This window comes from Mus musculus, chromosome 2 (assembly GCF_000001635.26).
Source record: "Mus musculus strain C57BL/6J chromosome 2, GRCm38.p6 C57BL/6J".
Lineage (NCBI taxonomy): Eukaryota > Metazoa > Chordata > Mammalia > Rodentia > Muridae > Mus > Mus musculus.
The window spans coordinates 71,733,115-71,758,443 of record NC_000068.7 but is presented as its reverse complement, the minus strand read 5'-3'; the positions used below and the strand labels follow the sequence as shown (position 1 = coordinate 71,758,443).

At 44.9% G+C, this 25,329-nt stretch overlaps 1 long non-coding RNA gene across 4 annotated transcripts; it reads left to right on the top strand.

Annotated features, from left to right (window-relative positions):
* Positions 1–7,938: 7,938 nt before the first annotated feature.
* Gm17250 lies at positions 7,939–23,934 on the top strand. 4 transcript variants are annotated; one of them, XR_866415.1, is made up of 5 exons: positions 7,939–8,433; positions 9,512–9,575; positions 10,781–10,940; positions 14,819–14,985; positions 20,302–23,934. It is a non-coding gene; the product is annotated as a predicted gene, 17250 (long non-coding RNA). The 4 variants fall into 4 exon arrangements; XR_866413.1 differs by having other exon boundaries at positions 10,549–10,940; XR_866414.1 differs by having other exon boundaries at positions 9,512–10,940; positions 20,302–20,814; positions 20,958–23,934.
* Positions 23,935–25,329: the final 1,395 nt, after the last annotated feature.

The window sequence follows — 25,329 nt, the reverse complement described above, 5'->3', positions numbered from 1 at the left end:
TTAGACCAAACCGAAGTCCCCACCAGTATCAGACTCTAATGGGCTACTGGGTTGGGAACCACAGGTGTAAGCAATGAAGGGTCATTTGCTTTCCCAAAAGAAAAAAAACACCAGACGAGCCAGGTAGAGCTGCCCTTAGACACCACGAGCAGCAGGACCCTAATCACAACCAACGCCTTTTGTTCCACTTCTCCCATGGTCTGTAGCATTTTAGACCTGTCCCCCACGAGCAGAATTATTATGGTGGCTCTGAACTACACTTTACTTAATAGAGAGGATAGACCTGTTCTGTCTGGATTTTTGTTTAAAAGCCCTGCATCCTCCATTGGGATGGAGATAGACAGAAAAAGGATCTGATAGCTCCCAGGGGCATGTCCTTCCTTACTCTACACTGAGATGTTATCTTTGGTCCAGCTTGTCTCATCTTAACTTTTTTCCCCTGGGGGAGATGAAAGTAAAACCTAGTGATTCAAAGTATTGTTCATAGACCAGCGGCTTGAGCACCACCTTGGAGTTTCTTTAAAATGGGAATTCTATCCATATATATATATGGATAGAATGTGTGTGTGTGTGTGTGTGTGTGTGTGTGTGTGTGTGTGTTTTGTTATTGTTTCTTCTGTTTAGTGAAAGTATGGGTATTTCTTCCATCCTCAAATAGAATGACCTGAAAGTAGAAGAGAGATTATCAGGAAATGGGAAAGGGAGGCTGGAGAGGGATGGGAAGGAAGTGGGTTGGGAGGAGGAAGGGTATGATTCAAGTGTGACACATGTGCATGTATGGAATAACAGTGAGCAATGTGCAGCATGTGTATGTGTGTGTGTGTGTGTGTGTGTGTGAGAGAGAGAGAGAGAGAGAGAGAGAGGAAGTCCCACTTATGTATATAACTAATATGTGTTAATAGTTATAATTTTCAAAAGAAGGAAGTATAGCTATCCCTCCCTCTTGGGTCAAGCCTCTCTCCTCCATAGCTTCTGGAGGCACTGCTCCTGATATCAGGTCTGCAGAACCTGGTTGCCAAGAAACCTAGTCACTCTTCTCTTTACTCCTCCGCAAGAGCTGGCTCCAGTCAGGTTCAGGGACAGTCTGTGGTTTTGCTGCGGTAGCTGAAAGGCAAGAAGCTTTGCTTTGGGCCAAGTAGGGTCCTGCAGCTGGTGCTTATCAGCCACACCCTGCCACACACAGATGTGTCCACCCTGAGCTTCCTGGCTGAGGACGTGTGGGAACTCTGAGCTTCCCATGGGAATGGAGGACAGTGTGGGGAAGTAAGTTGGTGCAGGAAGGATGGCATGCTGCCAGTTGTCCCAGTACAGACCTGGCATCCAATCGGGACACTCTGCTCGTCCATGTCTTAGGTCCTCCTGTGAAAAGACAGCCTACTGAGTTCTTATCTCATCTTTGCCTTTCCCTGGCCATTTCCTTTTGAATTCCAAGGAGGAAACATGTCAATTTGTGGGTATTCAATACATATTAGTTGAAGAAATAAATAGATGAATATGTAAACAAATGCTGTTTATAGTTCATATACAGAAGAAAGGGCTCAACTTGGCTTTTCCTTTGCATGGATAGATGCATAGCTTCACATCTGGGAAGTGACATGGACTCTCAAGCATTTTCATCATTTTTGTTTTAGATAGTTCCTGCGCTACCAGCCTTTAGAAACAAGAGCTTCTCCATATATTGCACTCTCAAATCCCACTTTCTAGTTCTCCCACATAAGGGCTTCAGGAGGAGCCTGCGCTTTGGTCCAGAACTGCTTGCCAGCAAAGTCTATAAAACATGATTTCTCCTAATTATTCAAGTACTTTCATCTTAAGAAGAAATGCTTTTCTACTGTCTGAATGTGAGCTAAACAAACAAACAAACAAACAAAACATTGCTTCATTTGATAGAAAAGCCAACAGAATCCCTGGGAAAGGGGAAGGGATTAGCTCTGTCTGAGGGCACACACACTATTAGTAAGAGGCAGTCATTTGCCTAGCCCCATAGCTGCTTGAGTTTGAACCAGTTTTGATCACAGGGTAGGGGGTTGAGAGCTCAATTATCAACCATCACATAGTGTCTCGGTGCTGTCACTTTCCTGGGACTAGAAGGTAACCTACTAAGGGTATCTATCCTACATGCTTGGCCTCATGGCTTATCCTCTAATGGTTCTGGTAAAAGATCTTTGGTGTGATTCCAGAAGTCGGTTCAACACTGACCCAAAGTTACAGAGCTGTTTTTCCCAAGTCCACTTTTTCTGTCTCCCTTCATCAGCTCAAGCAATCATGAAGAGCATTTTGCTCAAACTTTCCTAAGTAACTTCCCCTTTGGCTGATAGTAAGTGTGTGCAGCTTCAGGCCAAGGAATACTAAGTTTATGAGCCACTAAAAATAGACAGTTACAACAGAAACTCCCTCCTACTCCTGCCATGTTCCCCACTGGCTACACACAAAGACATACACGCTCCAATGAAGAAGGTTGGAAAAAGCAGTACACGCTCCAAGCTAGGGTAGCACCAGATGGGAAATCAATCTAAGAAACAACAATGCCATTTCAGGAATGGGTCTGGCCCAAGTATTACCACTGAAACCACGAACGTCCATCAGTGCATTTTCTAGGCCTGGATTCTACTTCCCACATCCAAAGGACAGAAGCAACAGGACTGCCAGGACTGCCAGCCAGCTGACAAGCCCAACACAGCTCTTCTCATCTCTTTGGGGAAATGGAAACTAGGTTTAATGCATAGTGTCTACTCAGGATCATTCCAGAACAGTTGCAGCAGGCCAGGCCAGTTGGGGAGACCACTCCTTGTCTTCTTGTCCAAGGTCTGTACCTGGCCATTTTGAAGGGTCTGTTCACTTTATAGGCTCTGGAAAATAACTAAGTTAAGTGTTATCCTTATGTTTCAATGTTCCAGGTTTCCTGCCAAGCATGGACCAAGAATCCCTAAGCCACATTCCACTGATGTAAAGACTTTAACTTCTAGATGGGGGTCACTTGGGTGTGCACTAGGCCTTTATAACACTCTAAATAGCACTAGGATGGAACCGTTGACCATACCAAGAATGGAGCACTTAAGTGTTTATGAGAACACAATTGTTAGCCCCGAAGCAAATGGCTTTCATGCAGATATGCCAGTGAAATACCCAAAATCACAAAGAATCAAGAAACTACACAGGCCTTAAGAAGCCAATGGACATCTTTTTCCATCTATCTATTTCATCCAGAGGGTGAGTGCGATTCTGTTTTCCCTTGAAGAAATGTTTTCAAGCTGTGCCAAACATCATCTATCTCTCTCTGGTTTCCTTCCTTCCTTCCTTCCTTCCTTCCTTCCTTCCTTCCTTCCTTCCTTCCTTCCTTTTTTTTCTTTTTTCAATTTAGCTTTAGTTTGGTTTTTTGAGACAGGGTTTCTCTGTGTAGCCCTTGGTTGTCCCAGAACTCACTTTGTAGACCAGGCTGGTCTCAAACGTACAGAGATCCACTTGCCTCTGCCTCCCAAGTGCTGGGTTTAAGGCATGCACCATCACACTCTGTTCCATGTATTTCTTATAGTTGGGCTCTGTTTTGTATGTGCTGCACTGAGAATTGTAAGGTAACACTGCTCTTGTTGTAAAGACTCCCAGGGGAGTCTTCCTTTATTGGCCATTATAGCAATTAAAAATTCTGTTTACATTTATTTATGTAGGGAGGGGGCACAGCACTTCCATTGGAATCAGAGGACAATTTCTGGAGGAGTTCTTTCCTTCTACCATGTGCATATGTGTGCGCTCGCACTTCCTGCTCATTAGCTCATTTTGTTAGATGGATAATCAGGTCTTATTATTATTTCTATTTAGTACAGGAGAGAACAATTGAAGGGAATTTCCCAGAATTAGAAACCTAGCAGCTGGACACAGCCAAATGGAAGTCTTCTGGTCCTCACTATATTGCTTTTTTCATGATCCTTCTTACAATTTAGGAGAACCCTGGAGAGCAGGTTTCTGTCACTCTGTATGGACCTCCTCTGTCTGTTGATACTCCCTGGCACCTTGGCCACACTTGTGTCAGAGCTCATCAGACATTCCATTTTAGGTTTCCTTCCTCCTGGAGAGTGAAGACCTGCCCTTTTCATCCTGAGTTTCTCATGCTTCATACAATAGCTAAGCCCTTATAGGTGTTCAATAATGTAAGCAGATGAAGGAGTAATTAATGAATGAACACAAAAGCATCCCAGAAATAGGACATATACTGTAGACTTTACTATTATGAGGCGTCTAAGCCTAGCTGAACAAAAGGTACAGGCTCATGGGGGCTCTCCAGAATTGAGCTTGATACCTTGATACATGTGTAAAATAAGCTTTACTACCACAGCATATTTGAAAGTATCATAACATTCAAATTACAAATGTGTATTTCTGTGGCTATGAATATTATAAGCTGGGCATGGTGGTGCACGCCTTTAGTCCCAGCACTTGGGAGGCAGAGGCAGGCGGATTTCTGAGGCCAGCCTGGTCTATAGAGTGAGTCCCAGGACAGCCAACGCTACACAGAGAAACCCTGTCTCAAAAAACAAAAACAAAACAAAACAAAACTGAATATTACAAAGATATATAATAGTGATACTAAATATTAAAGCAACTATACTGGGTTATTCTAATCCAGAAACTTTCTTTTCATGGTAATCTCTATTATTCTCCGTGAAAAAAATGACTCTCCTGTAGTCTTATTTTTTTCGAAACCTACTTCATGAAGTTTATTAGAACTAAGAGTTCTTAAATGCTTCAATATCCCTTCTAGCCCACCAACCAAAGGTAGGGGAGAAGAAAGGTTAACAGGAAATGGGGGATGTGGACCTGTTTAGAAGTAGTTCTTTGGGGGCAATTTTAAACATAAGTCGATAGCAGTGTCTTGATCCAGAAGAAACTGTGAGGCTCTGCCAAACTGGCACAAGCCTGGTGCTTTTTTCTCTATAAAGTCACAACAAGCAAAGATCAGAAAAGACCAGCAAAGCATTGCAAGGTGAACTAATGCAAGAGTGTCCTCCGTTTGTGGGGACATTGTGGGGACATGTGTCCTCTCAAGCATCTGCTCCAGCAAAACACTATCTGCTCTTTCACAAGACAGCTTCCTGAAAAACATCACATGACACAACGGAGTCTAGGAGTTTCCACTTCGCCCCTTTTCCCCAAACACTGTCAAAAGCTATCACTACTTACATGGCAAATAATTATTCCTCACAATGACAGGTCATGATTTTGGTCCTTACTCCCCACAGAAAAAACACATAGAATATGGCCAACTTAAGATGTACAGCGTGTGGGGTTGGAGAGATGGCTCAGTGGATAAGAACACTTATTGCTCTTGCAGAAGACCTGGATTCAGTTCCAAATATCAGCATGGCAGCTCACAGCTGTCTGTAATTCCTCAAGTCCCAAGGGATCCAACATCCTCTTCTGGCCTTCAGGGATATAGGCTCATATATCCAGGCAAAGGAAAATACTCATATACATAAAATAGAACAAATAAACCTAAAATATTTTTTAAAAAGAATATTTGAAGTAATTGGAGGTACTGCTCATGTTGGACATCATGTTTTAATCCAAAGACTTCTCATAGTTGGTAAAGTTCTGTCCTTGTTACTAAAATTCCTTCCACAGGAGAGACATAGAGCAACATCTATCCCTTTCAAAGTTCTAAAGATAAACTGAGACACAATTCTGCCAAACGTTATTCTAGAGAACCAATTAATTTACTGGGCTTTCTTAGGTAAGGGGCTACTTACAGGAGTGTGGCCTTCCTCCCCCAGTAGGTTGAATCTACTAGGGATGAGGGCTTCTTTGTAACCACATAGATGGTATCATCCCTGGTCTCTACCAGCTCAGCGCCTGCCCAGACTTGTGCAGCCTTGATAAGCAGTAGGGAGTATCTGGATACTAAGAAGAAAATTTCATGCCCTGCTTGGTGCCTATGGGCTAGTGTGTACAGCTGGATGGTCTTTAGCAAGGGAGCACTCCCCAAGATGGCCATTGCTTGGCTTGGAAGATGGTCAGAGGAGAGTCCTCAGTTGCCTGCTCAGGCACAGCTAGCAAGTTAGGAGCTGGCATGAATCTGCATCAGTCTTCTCCACATCAAAGGGGATTTTTAAAAGCAAGGCTTAGAGGACTTAAGTTTTCTTCCTATTTTTTTTTTATTCACTGTGAAAATGGAAAGGTGTTGTTGTTGATGCTATTGCTAAAGTACCATTATAGGATTAAGAGAGAGAGAAAAAAAGGCAAAGGCTGAGTAATTGTTTATGTAATTATTTATGGCTTATCTAAGATCAAACATTTTTAGGCCCTCTGAAGCAAAAGGGAAGCGGTTGTTTCCTGTACACCAACTTGCTTTGTCACAGTCCACAATTTGAAGACCATAATAAGCAGTAGAGGACATGATGACTTCTCCCCTGGGAGAGGGGTAATTCCTTAAAGATCCTGGACTGAGTTATTTGGTTCTGAAAGGGGCCCAGGTTTCCTTCCCTGTGACCATCATGGTGCCGAAGACACTTAATGGGAGGGAAGCTCTGCTATTTCCAATGCTGGTGGAAGTTCAGTCCTTAGTACAGGAACACTGGGGCTTTGGAGTCTGCAGAGCTGGTGGGAACCAGCCGATTGCTGTAAAGCAGATGTCAGCCCGACGCCACCTCCAGTCTTTCAGGCTGGGTCTTGTGGGAACTGTGTCCTGAGAAAGTGATGAGGGTTAAAGTTCAACAGTGCCTCATGGCCTGGGTTTGAAGTTTAGGGTTTGTAAGGCACCGCCCAGATCCAGAGCAGTGCTCAAAGGATGAGAAACTGAGGGGACAGGAAGGCCAGTGTGACCTCTGCTCACTTTTGCAGTATGCAATTCTGCTCAGCTCTCCAGCCATAGGCCACTCCGCACAAACGACCCTCCCACGGCATATAACCACGTGACCGGGTAGGTTGTGAGAGACCATCCACAGAGCCAATCAGAGCCTCCGTCTCCCGTTCCATTGTGCACCCTTGCCTGGTCTCTGAAGAAACTAGATTTTCTCTGCTCTCTTCAGGGGCTTTCCACACACTTGGCCCTCTGCCTAGAGGACACAATTGCCCCATGCCACTTTGTACTTATTCAGAAATCACTTTTTATGGAATGAGTTTCCAGAGCCATGCTACACCCGCAAGACTGGATTAGATGCTCATCCCCCTAGCACCTTCACGGCTCCGTAGAAATAAAGCATAGTAGTTACTGTTTACCTCAGAAAACCCGGATAAGCTTTCAACCATCTTTATAATTTGTGGAACACTTCAAAAACAATCTTACTCAGAACCAACCGTAATAGAGCAGATGCTTTGAGGAGAAGACGGTGAAGAGGGACGCAATGCCGGATCCCATCTGTGGTACACCTACCCCAACTAAGAAGCACAGGTGGGGAGATGCACGTATCCTTGGGGGAATTTTACTATTTGTCATAGGAGGGGAAACCCAGAGATCTGCATCCGAGGAAAGGTAATAGGATGTTTTATGTAAAGGTTTCACATGTCAATTTTATAATTTTATAAGCCCCCTATACAAATCCTTTAAAAAGCTTTATATATAAACCATATATAAAACCTTTACATATAAAGCCTTTTAAAATTTGTCTACCTTATCTATTAAAATATCATTTCCAGGGCTGACAAGATGGCTCAAGACATAAAAGCGCTTTCCTGTCAAGCCTGAGTTTGATTCCCAGGAGACATATGGTGGAATAAGAACGAGCTCCCACAAACTATCTCCTACCTCCTACCTCCATGCATGTCCTTTTCCAAATAAATTAATACGAAGTATGAATTTCTTAAGGGCAATATCCCTGAACCAAAGAACACGTGGGACGGAACAGGAATGGATGAGTAATGAAGAGATCACACCACACGGACAAGCTGCTTTAGCACTAAAGGGCTAAGAGAACTGGGGCCGCAGACCTGGTTAAAAAACAAGCCTGGAAAAGGAGATTTTTTTTTTTTTTCTCAAAGAACCAAACAAAGGTGGCCAAGAATCTAACTGTAGAGTATTCAGAGCAGGTGCAGAGGCACACAGCAGCACGAGCGATCCCTGCCCAGAGCAGGGCTCGGTTTGAGGCCCAGGATGCACAGCGCGCTGTAAGGGTTTTCCGGAAAGTCAGCAGAAGGGACATTCCAAGCCTGACTTAGTGCTCAGAAGATTCTTATCTGTCTCTGACTTGAGTGGCTTTCTCAGACCAAAGAAAGAACACCAGCAATCTGAAACGAACTTAATTGGCCTGGACAGTGCCAATAGTAACATGCGTTGCCATGGTAGCTAATGCGCACACTCCTCAATCAATAATGCCGCCTTATCTGCCTTCTAAAGAAAGGATAAATGGAAAAAGGAAGGAAGGAAAGCCACCGGTCCTGCAAAGATTCCCATATCCTTGTGCTGTTACCTTTCTGGATTCTGCCCGTTGCCTGAAAAGCTGACAGGTAATTATTTGGTTCCCAAAGAGCAAACAACCCTCACTTGATCACAGGGGCTGCTGGCATCTTACAAGGAAACTTGCGCTCTGTTTGACCGCTGGAAGGTGGAGGGCATTTTGAGTCACCAGAGAGAATTGGGAGAATTATTCAGAGTCCATTCCTGATGACATAGGTAGTAATTACAGAAGAAGAAATGGAAACTCGAAAAGCTCTAAGAAATGAGTGCTGCCTTTAAAGGCGGCGGCGGGGAGGGGGGGGTGATCTTATCATATTTTACGGTGACATTACATGTGGATGCTTTTAAAACTTCTCTGGTGGAAATGATCTGGAATTGGGACTCCACTGAAGATTAAAGGGTTTGGGGCGGGAGAGGGGATGAACTTACGTCTTTGTTTCACTGGTTCGGCTCCAGCCTTTCTCCTTCATAGAAAACAGACACAGGGAAAAAAAGCTCTGAGGTCATCGTATGGATGCCCTGAGGGTCAGAACCAGTCTATTCTCTGTGGGGCTGGCTGAAGTACTTCTTTCAGGAGATTTTGAAAGAGTTTAAGTAATGCAGCTCCCACCACTTCCTTCAGCAGATTTTAGTATTCATGGTCTTGAGCAAAGGCTTTTTTTTTTTTTGGTAACAAAATGGCAGGCAGATAGTGAGTAGCTGGCCGCTGCTCTCAAATCATCGAGCTGCAAGCCTTGCTTACTGTTTTAACACATTTGATAGGGACCATGCTAAGAGGTAGCTCCCAGGATGCCACATATCAGGTGCAATTTTAGGTTTTTTGTGGAGTAGTATAAGATTTTGTATTTTCTATTCATATTCTATTTATTTTATTTTATTGAGGAGGGTGTGTATGTGCCAATTTGCAGCTGGATGCAGATGTGCATATGTGAGTTCGTGTACCTAGCAGCCAGAAGACAATCATTCCTCTGGTATTTTCCACCTTGGTTTTTGAGACAGGATTTCTTGTTTGACCTAAAACTTGCCAAGTAGGCTAGGTGGGCTCTGCTTCCTCAAAGTTGAGATTGAAAACTCACACCAAAACATAGGGCTTTTTTTTTTTTTTTTTTTTTTTTTTTTTTTGCATAGGATCTGAAGGGGATCAAACTCGGGTCCTCTGGCTTGCAAGGCAAACGTTGTAAGAGCCAAAAAGGTATGTTTTAAGTTTTAATTACTGTGCCTAAGAGATCCATGGAACAAAAAACTGTTGCTAACCTTTAAGTGTCTTGCCCAAGGACAGATCTTTCCCCGAAATGCTGGAAGCTATTGCTTATGGGAGAAAACAAGCCACATGCTTCACTCCCTTAAACAAGTTTATTTGGCCTAATCGTACTGGATGTAGGTGTGAGGTACGTAGGCAGGAAATACGTCAGGATGTATGCTTGCCCCTGATTGGATGTAAGTGGGAGGTACACAGACAAGAAGTGCTTCAGGATATATGCTTGCCGCTGATTGGACCTGCTGAGAAAAATGTAACCTTATGGGTTTGCCTTTATAAGCCTCTGCAAAATATATGACTTGTAGACATTTTCTGGGAACCCAGGAATGGACCTGGCTAGAGTCCATCATCTGGGCCAGTATTCAATTAATTGCTTCAAATATGGCTCAAGATGGTGGTAGTGGTCTTATTCTTGCCCAGTGGGATTAGCAACGTCTATTGAGTTATCACTTTTTATACTTGGTCCTGTGTCCTAGCGGGAACCATCAAGTAAACAGCCATCGGATAACTGAGATTATCTTTAAGCCTAGTTAAGGGACACACCCTCAAAGGGAGTCTATGGGTCGCTAAGACTGTTTGAAATTTAGAGGGTTGTCCATGTCAAAGCAGGGCCTGTTGTAGGTACACTGGTTGGCAGGGAGTCCTGAGGGTTCCCAAATAAAGCAAAGATGTGAATAAAGAGAAGGCATGAGTACCCCTGAGCTGGAGTTACAGAATCCCCCCCCCCCCAAAAAAAAGAAAAAAAGATATGCAAGACAGACCATTACACTGCTGATGAGAGATGCTGGGAGAAGAGGAAGGTGAGAAAATTCAGTCAGTAACTTGAGAGAGACATGGGGAATAACAAAATAAGCCATGGAGAAGTTTTAATTGGTCCCAGTTCCTAATCCATTCCTTCTTCTGCAAGGATGCCAAATGTTCTATTCTGGGCCCTGGTGAGACGGTATGTGTTCTTATGTTGGCCATCAATACCTGATGCAGCCTGGGAGAACCTACAACCTTGATATCACACACCCCAGCTTGGACCAAGTAGCAACACCTGTGAGGAGGAAAGGTCCAGAGGAAAATCTCCTGGACAAGATGTACAGTTTAAGACATCAAATTTCACAGAACACACTCACTTCTTCTTTGGTTATCAGTCTTTATCGGGGCAATAAGCTGATCTGCCTGGTGTTTCTATGTGGCAAAACCACAAAGAGTCTATTTCTTGCCCTGGATACATCCTGACCTTCACAGACCCACTCCTCTGCCAACGGCTGGCTGCGTGACTGACAAAAGGCAGGCAGGGTGCATGAAGTGGTAAGTATTTCCCTTGGGCTGGGCTGGGATCTACAGACTTAGTATGGCAGAATTGCCCAAGTCCCTGAGTGAACAAGGCAGGAGCCATAAGTGGCAGCCCTTCCTGGTGGCTCTTTAGAAGGCTCAGTAGCAGGAATGCACACTTGGGGCATAGAAGCAGATTCTGCATCTACCCCCCACCAACTCCCTTTCCTGCCACACTTATTGTACTTCCAGGAAGTATCCCCAAGTTGACCCTTCTCAAACATCACCAAATAACCATACTTACTCCTGTTTCCCCTGTCCCAACAAGAGCCCGATTGTAGTTAAAAAAAAAACGTATGTCTTAGCCAGGTGGTTGTGGTACCTTTAATCTCAGCACTCAGGAGGCAGATCTCTGAGTTGGAGGTCAGCCTGGTCTACAGAGAGAGTTCCAGGACAGCCAGGGCTACACAAAGAAACCCTGTCTCAAACAAACAAACAAACAAACAAACAAACAACAACCCAAGAGGCAGCACAGATCTTAGAGTCTCCTGAGGGAGCATTGGTGACAGTGATTTCTGCTCGCCTCTTCTCTTAGGATCTGGTTTTCTCTTTGATCAAAAAAAGTAGGGGCAGGCGTTAAGGAGGAAGCACTCTTAGCATTTTTCTATAACTATCATTGTTAGCATTTCTTCTAGGCACCGCCCCGCAGTTACTCAGTTATAGTGAGTTCATAAAAGGGGCTGCTTGCCTATCCTCAGTCTCTGCTTCTCTTGCTCTCTTACCATCTTCCTCCTCTGTCCCTTCTCCCCCCCATTCCTCTCCACCCCTCTCTCCATGTGCTCATGGCCGACCTCTACTCCTCTTCTCCTCTCTCTCTCCTCTCTGTCTCTGCTCCCTCAACTCCCCTCCCATGCCCTGAATAAAATTGTTTGTTGAGCCTTTAAGTTCCAAATTCTGCACTCACAGCGGGCACCCCTTTGTAACAGTAGACAGTGGGTGGCAGGGTGCATCATAGAGGGAGAGATTTCAGAGTTGAGACTTCTAGAAGAAGCAATTTTACATGTTCTCTGGAATTTCTAGACAAAAAGTTAAATGAACCAAGAAGAAGCACTCTCATCCCTGTACCTCGAAGACTTCTAACACTGTTCTTTGGCTAAAATTTGATTTTCTTAAACTGTACATACAACTTTTGATCATGTGTTTAAGTAGGCCCATTACTCTGGCCCTATCTGAGGAGTCTCTGTTGTTGTCTGAGGATGCTGGAATCAAAACCTACAGGTGGCATGCAGAAAGCTACTCTGCACATGGAAAAATAAAAAACAGATGTGAAGCTAAGCCCTCTCAGGCTCGCGTCATAGAATTTTCATGTTACTGACTTACCTGCTTCTCCAAACCAAAGCCAAAAGCGATGGAAAGATCTCCAAGTTACGGTAACACAGCCTGGTTCTGGAAAACAGGGAAGGGGAAAAGGCACTGTGTTCTCAAAGAATAAAGCCCAGGGGTGAATGGGAAAAATAAATAAAGAAAGAAAAAAGAAAAGGAAAGAAAGGAAAGGAAAGGTCATGACCGCTTCTAGGTGCAGGACGAAGTTTATTATAAATAAAAGGGAGAGCACAGCCAGGGGCAGGAACTGGGATATCTGAGAGTCCAGAGTGGACATGACCAAGTTGAGCTGGGCCATGTTGGGAGGGGTGTGAAGGGAGAGGAGAGGGAGGGAACCAGGTGGGGCAGCCAGAAGACCTCCTCCTCCTCTTCCTCTTCCTCCTCCTCCTTTTTTTTTTTTTTCTTGAGTGCTAGCAGATAGGTGAACCTCTCTGAGTGTGAGGCCAGTCTGGTCTATATAATATAATATAATCCAGGCCAGCCATGGATACTTAGTGAGATCTTACCTCCCCAAACATAAAAGAAAGAAGGGAGATGTGGGACACTTTCCCTGTTGAAACAAGAGCCTAGGAAGCTAGTGTCTAGAGTCTTATTTTAGATTCGCACCCCCTTATCTCCACCCCCACCCACCCCTATCCCCACTGCTGCTCAACTTGTTAGCGTTAGGCTTTTCACTCCCACAGCTCCATCTCTATGCTTGTGGCCCCATAGTTTTGCAAAACAGATCCTTGTATCCCCTGCTCTCTCCCAGTCTTATTAGGATTCAATGTGGGGATTTAAAACAAAAGCGTGGCATTCCCCGGAAGCCCGGCCTTCTAGTCTCTTTCCCATTGCTATGTTAATGAATCCATTGGATGTCACTGTGACCTACAAGCTCCAACACTGGGGGTGAGTCCTGTATCTGAGCTCCAGATGCATTCCACCGAGGAAAAAAACAAAACAAAACCAAGGATCTGAGAAGACCAAGGGGGATTGGAGGATTTGGGACAAATTCTAAGACCCAACTCTGAACTGTGAGAAAATGTGACTGGTCACAGTCCCCCTTGTCATTAAGGGTGAGAGATGGCTGGGCGGGCAGTTCTGCATCGCAGGGATTGCTGGAATACTAGCAGCTGAAGAGGAAGTGAGAGGCCCATGGCAGGGTGACCTCAGTGACAGAAAAGTCACTTCACTGTGCTGGGACGGCTCAATGGTAAACATTTCTCTGTCTGAGGTTTGCCCCTAAATAGAAATGCTGATGGTGCGTGTCCAGAGCACAAGGTCCTCTCGTGGGGAAGGAGGGCTTCAGAGATTCGGAGAACTTTATTTTCATTCACTAATTTTTTTAAAGGCTGCAGGATTTGGGAGTCAGAGGTGTATTTGAGCAGTCTCTCATAGATTTTAACTAACTCATTCCTGACCATTAATTTCTAAAGCGGCTCAAGTGTTTGGACTGTCTCTTTGAGGTTCCACGCACAGAGACCTTCCTGAGTGACTCCACACGAGTGAGTGTGGAGTTTCGGGAAAGACACTGTGGCTGAGGAGACCACCTGGTATCCAGTCAGCAGCACACAGTTCCTAGCTTTGCCTCCATGGCTCCACAAACAATGCTGAGCCTTCCCAAGCTCCAGCACAGCTGAGGAAATTCCCAGGGCTGGTATTCCAGACGTTCGATGTCCGTGGATGTGGGGAGATCTGGCTGTGGGGAACACTACACGGAGGACCGTGCAGATAGTAGTCAGAGGCTCTGTGTCTGCTGAAGGGCACAGCCACCCATGGGATGGGCCACTGGAGCCTCGTATTCAAAAGCTTTTTGAACAAACAGTCACTCTGGCCCTCCATGGCATTTGTCATTCATGAGCTTGTCTCTCTTCCTCTGGATCTTGGAAAACGTTTTATACCTTCATTTCCTCATGGAGAACGGTCTCCTATATAGTTTTTTTTTTGGGGGGGGGGGAATGGGAGGAGTTGGCTGAGTCACTACAGCTGAATACTTACTCCCCCCACCCGGTCCCCCCTCCCCCATTCAGATAAGGTGATTTTGATAATCTTCAAGTTGCTGAGGAGGCCAGGGCTCTGGTTTATCAGGGCTTAAATGAGTCAACCTGGAAACAGAATCCATTCTACCAATAAAATACCTGATGGGCATTGGATCCAAAGAAGTTCTGTTATAGAAAACATAACAGGTGGAATTTAAAATGTAGAATATCAAAATAAGTGTAAATGACCCCACAATGTAGGTCACAATTAGAAAGGACAATATAGTGTTACGGCAGAAAAATATGTCAAAATTAATCAGAAGCAAGGTTGAGTATTAGGGCTTACACATATGCACACACATACACCCAAGAGTATAGCTTTGCATGTCTGTGAATCTGTCTATAAATACATGAGTATGTAGATGGGGGGGGGCAGGGGGAAGGTCTATTACTCAGCAAAGAAAAGCCAAGATTAAAATTCTAGGATGAGTAGATCTCTGGGGACATGAGAGGTGGCAGTACAGCAACCAGCCACAAGTCTTGTGACTTTTGCATGACGCCTTTGCCTTTAAGCAGGGATCTAGTGACCCAGCCTCGTTGACTCCTGCTGACCTTCTGATCCCTGGACATAGCCTACGAAGGTACTCTAGGCTGCCTCAATGCTGCAGAGTCCTGTCCAACTAGTTTGTTGCGATGCTTAACGGGAAGACTGAACTCTTTTCTGGACAACAGGCAGACAGGTGAGCCTAGAACCTGGGAGCAAAGACACGTTTGCAGAGAGGCAGCTGTTTAGACCACAGCTGTCGCAGGCAAAGTAGCAGCGAGAAGAAGACTCAGATCTCAGAACAGTGTTTCCAGATAGTATCTGAGGCAGGGGGATGTCATGCTTGTGAGCACTTCACAGGAATTCTGCTCCAGCAGTGAAAGGACTCTTTCCTCACTTCCAGAGGCAGACACTTTATCCCAGGAAAGTACAAACTCCCTCAGGCAAGCTTTGCTTGGAATTTGCAGCCTTTGAAGCGACCTTTGGGTCACCAACAGCCATCCAGTATGTTCATGGGACAGTATGGAAGCCAAACACGAAAGGAAAAGCCCGGGCTCCAGGAAAAGCCTGCACGAAGGAACCCAGCTTCCTACTAAGTTGGAAGATAATTTTCAGGCATTTGGCCCAAGTTCCTTAACTAGACAGAGAGTTAGTTATTCTTTCAAAATTCATACCTTAATAAGTGCTTTTGTTTTATCCCTGGAATAATTTAATTCAAAGTCATTTACTTATTGCAGTGAAAGATTCAAGCTCAAAGATATTTAATTATGCCCAACCTTTATCCCATTAAGCAGATTAAAAGCCTTAACATATTGGCTGGCCTCCTGTACGGCTGGTCCCTTAGATTTGCATGTTCAATTGCAGTTTGCAAGAAAAGCAAGAAATTACATCAGCCTTAAAACAGTATTTATTCAGGATTTGGTTCCATTCTGAGCTTTAGACTTGGCTTAATTGTACTCAGCAAGGGAATAATATTCCAGTGACAGCCGCTGAATTCATAAATACATTTCTGTTAGCGAGAAAGGCCGAAAGAGTCAAGCAGTGTAAATTATCTTTGGCTACTGAGCAATTACTCCTTCAAGGACTTGGGAAAGTGTTAAGACTTCTGGTTCTATGCCAGCGGCGCTCTCCGACGTGGAGCTGAGTTAAAGGAGAGAATAGCATGCACCTACATAGAAGATGAGTCTTTCATGACATAGAGCTCCTTAAAAGAGCTCAAGAAGATATCTGAGTGCCCTGATGCCTAGCAACGACATTTGACTTACCGCAAAAGGCAGGCAGATACATATCTTGGAAACAGGCTGTAATTATGAATGATGTATATGATACAATATTTTCATGCATGACCCAGTTTTCCCTGACATGTTGTACTGTACTGCGACATAGTATAAAAGTAGAGCCATCTATGCTTACAGATATGCAAGAGGTCTACATTGGGGCCTGTGCTTGCATGTATGTATGTACAGTGGTCTGATAGGAACTGGTTCACAATGAAGCAGTGAAATAAGAGGCCTCATTGTAGTGTTTGCCAATTTCCATGATATAAATGCTCCTACCGTAATCAGTTTTAAACTAGCAACGTGGATTCAATGAATGCAGAGCAGGTGACAGGTGTATAGGCACAACACAGCACACTATGCAGGACTCCAAGCATACAGATCTCATAGACGCAAATTATTATGAAGGAAAAAATTTTAGTAATTTTTAAAAAGGGTTTGGCTTTTGGTTTGGTTTGGTTTTGAGATAGGATTTCTCTGTGTAATTGGCTCTCCTGGAATTCACTTTAGATCAGTCTGGCCTCCAACTCAGAGAGAGATCTGCCTGCCTCTGCCTCCCAAATGCTGGGATTAAAGGTATGAGCCACCACCACTACCTGGCTGAACTTTGGTAATTTATTATATTTGCTATGAACATAGTTCATTTGCTGCTTATGTAAATGTTAATAATAACTATGATTAGGAGCAACCATGCTATTAGTAACCATGTCTAGGGTCTGGAACCACAGGCTCTTTGGTTAAGAGGACTTGATGCTCTTGCAGAAGACCCAGGGTCAGTTCCCATCATTCACATGGCAGCTCACAACTATGACACCATGTCACAGGATCTATTTTCTGCTTCTGACCCTCACAGAAACTGCACACACAGCAAACACAGAAACTTACCACACACACATACATGGCAGCAAAACATTCATACCCATAAAGTAAAAAGAAACACATCTCCAAAATAATAACAACTATGTTTGACTGCTAAACTTGCAGATCTTAATATCAGCACCTGGGAAGCAGACCCAACATATGGATGTGCTGTGAGTGTGTGTGCCTACGTGCGCATGCACGAGCATACATGAAGCATTCATTGACAGAAGCGTACCTCCAGGTCAAAGGAAGTGTGAATGCTAGCGTCCTTTCTGTTGAGTAGAAAAGAATTCCAGAGCAAATCGGAATGCTCACTAGGTAGAGCAAAACCTGGCCGTGAAATCCAGAATAAACCCCAGACCTGAGTTATAAATTAGGTTATGGATTCAAGAATTCCTGAGAGTTTAGTGGAAGCAACATTAGTGCTAAGCTGTTCCCACTGTGACTGCCTCTTCCCCACAGCACAGATAGACAATAACACCTAGACAATGGGTACAATCTCTTCAGAGAATTACTCACAGCCTATTGTTTGCCCTGACAGTATTCGAGTTCATAGCAGCAAAACTTTATTATTATTATTATTATTATTATTATTGTTTTGAGACAAGGTTTCTCTGTAGCCCTTGCTTTCCTGGATCTCACCCTGTAGACCACACTGTCCTCCAACTCAGAGATGCACCTGTCTTGGTCTCCTGAGTGCTGAGATTAAAGGCGTGTGCCACTGGGCTAAACTTTGAGGCTGTCCTTTCTTTCTGAAATAATTATTTCGTTATTCACTGTATGAAAAAGTCCAACACTCTCATAAAGACCCAGCTTCACTGTGACCAAGGAAGTCCGCCTCGAACTCTCCATCGGAGGAGTTCCTCAGCACAGGGTTGCACCTCACTCAGAACACGTTTACAACATTGCTACTAAGTATAAATGGGGGCGGGGACGGGGAAACTTGGCTATTAGCTCCCCCTCTGAATTGTCCCCTTGGGAAAACCACAATTACTTATTACTACCATTTTGCACATTGCTTGGTACACTGTAGACACAAGGCATATTTCTAAATGGATGGTTCTATGAATAAGCAAGTAAGGACAACAGATAATTCCTGAGTGATTATGAGGCATTACATATTTTACATGGATTATTTTTGTGTAATTCTCTCCAGAACACCATGCGAAAGATACTATTATCACAATTTACCCAAGAGGAAATAAAGACTTAGCTTTTTGAGTCACACCCAAAGGTCCCACAGGAAATAGGGGTACAGCTAGGATTTGGCCTAGGTTGATTGGTTCCCTCTCTCGTTCACAAACTAAATTGCTTCTCTACACCAAAACTCTCCTTCTACCCTAGGATATCAGTTACTCTTTATTCACTGTCTGTGGTCGGGGGTTCCACACAGTCAGCTATTATTCTAGAAATTATTCAGGCATTCATGAACATTTAACCAACAATCCTAGTTACACTCTCTGCGGAGTTTTGGAAGGAAGAGCTGTCTAACTTTGGTCTAGAGACATCTATTTGAATCCTCCACCCCCACCCCCAGAACAGAGCCCATTGGGGGAATTCATTTCTGTCCTTCCAGGTAGGGCTTTTCAATGTTAAGAACTAGTTTCCTTAATTAGATCATTTCCCAGCTAAGTAAATATTAAACTCCAGCTCGGCTACGCCTTTGGTTAGCAAGTCATAGCTTGAACGTTTCTTCCCAGAATCTCTGTGGGAAAGAGGGGGAAGGGAATGAAGGTAAGGAGAACCCGTGGTCCAGGGAATGAGGTGACCCAGTAAGTGCTGACAAGGTAGAGACCATGCCAACTTATTCTGCGACCTATTAAACCCAAGCACAGCTGCCCCTTCCAGCAGTTAAATATTAATCGGTGGCACTGTTTCTTCCGTTGGGCATTAATCAGACTTTCAGGCTTTGTTTAAATAAGTAATTCTAGGAGTTACCTTCCAGGAAGTCTACCTGAAGCATGGTAAAAGGATTTTTGCACATTCTAAGAAGCAAACTCCATGCCTTTTACACACACACACACACACACACACACACACACACACACACACCGCTATAGACTAATATGAAGATGGAAATGCCCCTGGTTTTAATTGGATGGAACCCCAGTGACCTATTGAACCAGAATGAAGCCGGGCTCAGGGAGCTGTTGGGCTTCCTCGTGACTTGCCTTCTCTTTATATGGTGTGTGTATGGTTGTAGACTTAAATAGCACAGAGAATTGAAGACTGGAAGCAAGAAGGGCTGGACAGACATTTTCCCAGAGCTAGTAAATGAATTTGTCTGGGTCTTTTAGAATGCTAAGGGCTCTGACATAAGAGAAGGTAGATAATAGGTGACTGAAACTAAGGACTCCCTGAGACAGGGGTGACAGAGGGTTTCAAGCCACCATGTGGGTGAGACTTAGGGTCAGGTTAGGTGAATCCCTGATGATTCCAGCTGGTAGACTGTGTGTGCTCAAACACACTCTCATCACAGAGACCCAGTAAGGCAAGAGAGCTATGAGGTCAGCTGGCACACATGGGCAGAAAAATGTGCTCACCGACAGATTTCTGGGCTCTTTAAATCCGACATACCGTCGTTTTTATCCAGCTTGAAGCCTGAAGCTGTGGCTTTTGTTTTGTCCTAGAACATAAGAACAATAGGCTTCATAATCCAATTTATGGGTTTTTTTTTTTTTTCAAAGAAACCGCTTTCCAGACCAGACAATACAGACAGCTATGTCATAGTCTTTGTTCATTAGTCGTACTTAGGAAGATGAGAAAGACAGAGTCAAGACCAGACCTGTCATAGAAATGAAGTTTCCTGGACAGTCTTACCTGTAGTCTTCCCAGGCAGCCCAAGGCAGTGTTACCTGGGGGTAAAGAGAATGGAAATTCCTGCCTGCAGTCTCCTGGGTAACTTGCTGAGCCACCCAAGGCTAAGATAGGCCCGAGAGACCAGGACACCCAGGGCACAGATAATTCGAAGGAATGAAGGGGAGATTAGCGGCAAAATCTGCAGGATTACATGAAGCCACAAACCCCTCCTTTTGTCACAAACATTCATAATCAGAAATGTAAATATGCTTTGTTGAATGTATTCTTTCTAAGATCTTTTTAGGAAGGCTGGAGAGATATTACTGAAGACACTGGGATTTTAATAGTCATACACCAGTCAGTGACAGTCACCCGTGTTCCCATACCTTACTGCCTCTGAAGTCTAGAAGTCTCTTTTACTTCTTATTTTCATACTGCTGAACAAGAGATTCAACTTACGATTCTTTTTTTTTTTTTAATTCACTTTACATCCCAATTATTGCCTCCCCCACTTCCTCAACCCCCCACAGCTAATGATTCTTAGTTACATATGCACGCCTTTCTTTTCTCAATAGGTATATATATGCACACCAACCTCCTTTGTCCAGTTGATCTGAAGAAGAGATATTTGATGGCTCTGCTGGAGCCCTGAATCTTCTCCAAGGCAGACACGCTAGAGGCAACCAGCAGTACTTCTAGACAGTGACAGAGGACCACCCCAAACACACTTCCATGAGCCCCCCACCCTCCCACCCCCACCTACACAGGAGGTTGGGAGGGCTCTGGAAGACAGCTGGGAGAAATGGACTTGATTAACCACAACAACAACAAAAACCATTAATGCTTCCTAAAGCAACACTGCTTAAGATGTCTACAGTCCCTTTGTGTTCCATTGTGGTTTGGTGTGTGTGTGCGTGTTCGTGTGTGTGTGTGTGTGTGTGTGTGTGTGTGTGTGTGTGTGTGTTGGAATGTGCTATGGCGTATGTGTATGTGGTGGTCACAGGACAGCTTTCTGATGCTGGTATTCATCTTCCACCTGGCTTTGAGCTGTGGTCTCTTCTGTTCTGCCACCACCCTGCACACTGCAGGTGAGCTGCACACTGCAGGTGAGCTGGCCTGGGAGCTGCATACTGCAGGTGAGCTGCACACTGCAGACGAGCTGGCCTGGGAGCTGCATACTGCAGGTGAGCTGCACACTGCAGACGAGCTGGCCTGGAGCTGCATACTGCAGGTGAGCTGCACACTGCAGGTGAGCTGGCCTGGGAGCTGCATACTGCAGGTGAGCTGCACACTGCAGGTGAGCTGGCCTGGGAGCTGCATACTGCAGGTGAGCTGCACACTGCAGGTGAGCTGGCCTGGGAGCTGCATACTGCAGGTGAGCTGCACACTGCAGACGAGCTGGCCTGGGAGCTGCATACTGCAGGTGAGCTGCACACTGCAGACGAGCTGGCCTGGGAGCTGCATACTGCAGGTGAGCTGCACACTGCAGGTGAGCTGGCCTGGGTGCTGCATACTGCAGGTGAGCTGCACACTGCAGATGAGCTGGCCTGGGAGCCAAGTGTCCTCTAATTCACATCCTCTTATCCTCAGCATAATAAACGCTGGGATTACAAGCTTACAGCACCACATCCATCTTGTGGTCTTCCATTATGTCTGTCCTAAGGGAGGTATAGAGGTCTCCAGAGAGCTGGTTATGAATCTTTGGTTAACATTGTGTGTGTGTGTGTGTGTTTGTGTGTGCATGCGTGTGGGAGGGTGTCAGAGGACAATGTGAGAAAGCTAGTTGTGTCCTTCCACCATGTGGATCAAAGCCAGGTTTCCAGACTTGGCGGCGAGCACCTTAACCCACTGATCCATCTTGTCAGCCCATCGATAACCTATTATACATGCACCAAAGAAGCAATTTTATCTCTCTGTTGGGAAAATTGGGACTATATTTTATATGGCAGTTTCATTTCCATGGTTATAGCTTGTACTGTACATAATGGTCAAAAATAGATTGGAAATAGTTGAAAAGCCAAAATGAGTTTTTTTGTTTGTTTATTTATTTATTTATTTTTGAACCACAGATCCTCAGAAAAACAGTGAACTAGAGACAGTGAAGGGGCAAAGTCGTGAGTGAGTCAGCTGTGTTTGTAAGGTTCTGATTGGGAAGAAGGAAGATGGAAGCAGAAAAGAATGTGAGGAGAGAGGGCTGAAGAGATGGCTCAGTGGTTAAGAGCACTGACTGTTCTGCCAGAGGTCCTGGGTTCCATTCCCAGCACACACCTGGCAGTTCACAGCCATCCGCAACTCCATTGCCAAGGAAATCCAACTCCCTCTTCTGGTCTCTAAGGGTACTGCATGCATGTGGTGCATAAAAATACCATGCAGGTAAACACTCACACACATAGAATAAACTAAATAAAATCTCTATTTAAAAACAAGGGGTAGGAGAGTTGTCTCCTTGGTTAAGAGCACTTCTTGCTCTTGCAAGGAGGCCCCAGGTTTACTTCTCAGCACCCACACGCAGGCTCATCACCTCCTTGGACACCAAGCATACATGCAAGCAAAACAGTCATACACATTAGCAACCTCCATCACCGCTGTCGTCTAAAACAAAAACAACAACAAAATGTTTGTCACAGAACAGAGGGCTTTGGTCTTCCTCCAGGCACCTACAGCTGTGTGGTTTCAGGTAAACGTTGTACCCTGTTTATCTGCTTCCTCTCTGTGAAGAGTACGGACCGGGAGAGCGGGTGAGCATTAAATGAGATGGCACCCGTGAATTCCTCGGGACGGTGCCCGGCACAGAGAGTGCTGCACCAATCTTTGCTCTTCTCACTGTTTTGTTGACAGGATCCCGGACCAAAAGCTATCACAGCTCTGAATCAGCTTTGGACGATCACTGGCCTTGTGGTTTGTAGACTTCACCTGCTCACCAGCCCCACTTCTCCTTTGAGTTCGATTGCTTTACCACACTCTTACCCTCTGCTTCCGTCTTCTAGTCACATTCTCCCAAAAGGGCTCTGATTGGCTCAGCTAGCTTCCATTCTTACCCTTCATCTGATCAACTGTCCGGCCTATGAGGCAGCCGCTCCCTGTCCCATCAACTCACATATGTACCAGAACACACAAAGTGAGAGGCACCAACCTCAGGCCTCACCTAGCTGGATGGGACAGCGACTTCTGAAGAGAGAGCAGGTCCGCAGTCCTCACTGCAGCAACATCAGCCCCCACGAAGCCCACCCATTTTCTTCAGGCTCCTCGGCTACAATCCAGAATCATTGAGATAGCAGACCCATATCTGGGAGCCTGACTCTGCTGTTTCTCCCCCACAAACCCTTCTAGAAAGCTCTAAGGACAGGCTGCTTCTCCACTTGGCTTCCTGGTATAGCCTTGGTCATACTATGTCCTGGGGGAGCTTTCCCAAACATTCGAGTGGAGAGTGAGCTTTCATGTGGAAAGTAGTGCACTCAACGGAAGTTTTGTTTTTTTTCTCCATTTGCTTAATTTGGCTGGCTTTCGTGTGTGCTGAATGAAGGTTGGGCAGTCGTATAAGAATGCAGAGAAGATGAGTTCAGAAATCTGAGTGATTACATCCGGACTTCATGCTTACGGTTGCAAATGCAGAGACATCTGTCATTTGTCAGGCCCTCAGTGAAGCAGGCACGCAGCAGCACCTGCCTGGTCAAATTCTTTCAGCTTTGGGCCATCTGAGTGTGGGTTTTGCTGACACCACATAAATTTCATCTCTCTTTAAAGGGATCCGCCTGTGAGGAACAAACACAGGAATAAAGACCAGGAAGCCACATAAAATGTGGGTTTCAGCTTCTGTTAGCTAGCGTGAGGTGAGGGGCAAGTAGAAACAAGAGTTCAGGACAGAAATGACCCATCCTAACAGGCTTCCCAGGAAACAAGGCTGCAGCCTGGATAATGACTGAGGGGTTGGTCCACACAGCTGTGGAGGACGTCATCCTTCAGTAGCAACCCCCGTGTGACAGCCTGCAATAAGATGGCTCTGCTGTTTGAGAGCTAGGTTGTTGAAATGGCAAGCCCCCTTTCTTGGTTCAGGGATACTCCTAGGGTTGCAGTTAGTTTCCGAATGGAGACAAGAAGCTGGAGAGCTGGGAAGAGAAGTAGGTGCGTACACATCGCTGGGAGAAAGAGAGATGGTGTCATGGTTTGAATATGCTTGGCCCATGGAGTGGCACTATTAGGAGGTGTTGGAGTAGGTGTGCCACTGTGGGCATGGGCTCTAAGACCCTCATCCTAGCTGCCTAGAAGCCAGTATTCTGCTAACAGCCTTCAGATGAAGATGTAGAGCTCTCAGCTCCTTCTGCACCATGCCTGCCTGGATGCTGCCATGCTCCTACCTTGATGATAATGGACTGAACCTCTGAACCTGTAAGCCAGCCCCAATTAAATGTTGTCCCTATATAAAGAGTTGACTTGGTTGTGGTGTCTGTTCACAGCAGTAAAACCCTAACTAAGACAGATGGAGAGTTAGGAGTGGGGGTGCAGAGTTTGGAACAAGTGTCTAGAGGTTTCCTGAAGACACGAAAGAGAGGGTCATGGCACAGTGATGGGGGGACTCAGGTCACAGAACAAGCCCTTCTCACCATTCTCTAAGAGCTAGAAAAAGGCCAAGATACAAAGGTGTCCATAATCAAGTCTGTTATGAAACTAATATCTCAGTTCTACTTTTTTCCTGTGACAAAATAGAAGTTATAAAGATCTTTCAGGCTAAGAAGGACAACAAGACACACTATGTGTTCTTTCAATCACCTCAATAGTCATGCTATGACCACAGTTAGCCTGCACTCTGTCTAGCATGATCTAGGATAGTTTTTCTCAACCTGTAGGTCACAACCCCCTTGGGAGGTTGACTGACCCTTTCACAGGGCACCTAAGACCATCGGAAAACACAGATACTTACATTATGATTCATAACAGTAGCAAAATTACAGTCGCAAACTAGCAACAATGTAAGAAACTGTATCCAAGGGTTACAGCATTAGGAAGGTTGAATACCACTGTTCTAGGGCATTCCAGACACACTGATCTTTTTTGCATGCACGATCAAGCTATGCTGCACCATATCTCTCTTTTATGTGTATTTTGTTTGTTTGTTTTCTGCCTGGAATACATTCCTTTATTTTTTCCAAATGGAAAACTCCTGCATGTCCCCTCAAGCCTCAGGCTAAGTGTTTTCCTTTTCTGGGGAGTCTCTTCTGGTGGACACTTTCTCTCCTCTGATCAAGGCCTTTCTTACATCATCTGCACGGAGCAGAGTTGGCTAGTCATTCCCTGAGATCCACTTTCCCATACACAGATAAAGTGGCAGCTAAACCCATTGCCACCTAGCTAGAGACCAACTCTCCCAAGCCCACAAAATTCCCAGCCTACATTTATGTGTGCATGTTTGGAGGGGAGGAATATAGGCTCCCATGATTTGTACCACTTCCAAACCTTCCGATACCAGCTGTCTGTGCTCAATCCCCTTCCAGTAAACAGGAGTTGAAATGTAATAAATACCATAAGCCAGCTCTGCCTATTTGACCAGTGAGATATCACTAGGTAATATGTGACCTGGGTTAGTCGGTTTTCTCTAACTGTGACCC